General features: G+C 36.4%; 1 protein-coding gene across 1 annotated transcript in view; it reads left to right on the forward strand.

The window, feature by feature from the left end:
- Positions 1-2,500, forward strand: part of Etf-QO (electron transfer flavoprotein-ubiquinone oxidoreductase) — a 15,099-nt gene that overhangs the window by 572 nt on the left and 12,027 nt on the right. The window lies entirely within an intron of this gene.

A 2,500-nucleotide genomic window follows, 5' to 3' on the forward strand; every position in this document is an offset into this window, starting at 1 on the left:
GCATGTAGTATTTTAGTACATACATGTATACGTAATAAAGCTAATCTGGTAAAAGGAGGGATTATCTTTGTTGAAAGTGAAACTTGTTTGTAAATGTAAAGGAGAAAAACATGATACTTTGTCTTCTAGTGCATACGAGTTCATGGTAGTTCTTAGTCCTATGATATTGTCACCTCTAAATGATTAGAATATCCTGTAAAAGGTTTATAAGATCTGTCTTACCAGGCTATATGTGGTTGAGGTTTGTTGGTCTTTGTAGAAGTGCTAAAGGCAGGGAAGCTATGGTGATCGCTTTATTAAGGGTGCTTCTCTGATACGAGTTTGTAGGTTTACCCAAATTCACGTCGTATTTCCTAACATTTTTAGAGTACAATAAATTTTGATGGTATGGGGTTTGTCACCCCACCCATACCACACTTAGTGGGGACAAGGATAGGTAAATTTGAAGTGTGGCAGGATGTATAGTTTAGGATATGATCCCGAATGTTTAGATGTAGAAACGAATGAAAGGACATTAGATGTATGTCACAGGATGCAATCCTATATTTATTGAAGTTGGAATGCCAAAACTATATTGTCTCTACTCTAATAATATTGCTGTCTTGTTAAAGCCGAGCTAACATGCATTTTCAAATCAATATTGTGTTGCTTGTCCACTAGCAAGACACGTGGGGTCTATTTACAAGGAATGGTACAAAAGAACGATAAGAATATTTTAAGACCCAAGAAAATTCAGAGACGACAATCTTTTCCCATGGATCACCAGCCTTTCTAGTTAGATACTTTCTCTTATATGAAAGTATAGTTTCAGTGTATATCCCAATTCTTCCTGGGTAAATATTCAGAACATTGCTGCGCTCCTGAATACCATGATGTTGGTATTCATCTCACCCATTGCTATTACTATATAGTGGATGTTACCTGCAATCCCCCCCCCCCCCCTATGCCTCACAATATTGGCCCCGATAGAAGAGGGCATGAAGAAGATCAGGGAAATTGCGGGGTAAAAATACAAATGATATGTGACAGACAGCTGACCAGAGTAATCTGTGAGTTGTATAATTACTCCTGACGATTGTGTATTCAATGCTACGGTGATGATGTAGGTTTCTATATTGTACTCGGCAATTTCCTTGATGTTCCCTTGCTATTAAGGCCAAGACTGTGGGGTATGGGGGGGGCAGGAAGCATGTTTGAAACGTGGGTAATATCTGCTGTATATGAATTGTTAAGTATGAGAGGAATCCATCAGTACCAATATCGTGATATTTAGCTACGTGGCACTACTCTGAATATTTACCTCTTCCTGTTGTGAGAAGGAGAGAATGAGTTGCTCGTAATAGATCATCAATTAAAGAAGAAAGATGTAAGGAAATTTGTTTTACATATTATTTCCTGACACTAAATGAATAATTAAGTCAGGTAGTGCTAAGGCACAAGGGAGGGAGGGGGTGAGTGTATAACCCCCAATTAGAGAAAACTTTAAAAATGCAAGGAAATGAAAATTATAAATATTTTCTGTCATTCACATCCCTTTAGTAGACATAAGACTTCACAAGACAGAATTTTCCTTCATTGCACATATGATCATTCTGCTACAACAATCATTGGACATTTTAAACTTTTTTTTTCATATACTCAAATATTTTGCTTATTGGTAAATTCAAAGCTTTAAAAGATAAAAGATAATATGGTAGTGAGTTGTAGATGGGAAGACTGCTTGCTTTTCATGTGTTATCAGTTATAGGTTCTGCTCTCCTGCAAGTTAAGATAAGATATGTTATTAAAAGAATGCCTTGTATCTTTAATTTACCTTTTGTTTCTTTGAAGGTGTTCATGAGGCGCAGTTACTTCATTCTAGCATGGCAGTAATTTATTTATTTATTTTTTTATTTTTTTATTTATTTTTTATTATTATTAACCCATTGCAGACGGAGATAAATTTGCTTGCCCAGCCTCCTGGATAGGTTTTATTTTAGAGAGAGACCACTTGAAGCAATATAATTTGAAGCATCCAAATCTCTTTCAGTCATTCATTGTAAAACTAGAGCGGTTTTTGTGTTTTATTTTTTTGTGTGTTTTATTGAGTTTAGAGACTTGTATGTGCCGTATGACAGGCTCTATCAGTGCTGCAGTTGACTAAAATTGTAGTATGTTATCCATATTAGCTCATTATTTTCTTTATACTCAATGTGATAGAAGTATTGCTGTTTTATGGGAGGACAAAAGGCAACTTTATTTTTTCGTATTTTTGTGCTGTCATGAACGAATACGAAACATATAACCACCTACAATAAAGATAACAAGAAGAGGTAGGGAAGAGGAATGAAACCTGTGCTTGTGACTGTGAGTGCCACAGTGAAAGACATCCATATTGGCACAGGAGCACATTTTAGACACTGGGTATGGATTGAGTCACCTTCCTCTTCTCGTTCTGCCTGCACATCCTTCATCGGCGGTACTTTAGAGCAAGGGTTCATCAACTTAGTGTGTGCCATCG

The sequence above is a fragment of the Penaeus japonicus genome, unplaced genomic scaffold, assembly GCF_977035675.1.
Source record: "Penaeus japonicus unplaced genomic scaffold, GWHDUDI00000001_assembly GWHDUDI00000020, whole genome shotgun sequence".
NCBI classification, from domain to species: Eukaryota; Metazoa; Arthropoda; class Malacostraca; order Decapoda; family Penaeidae; genus Penaeus; species Penaeus japonicus.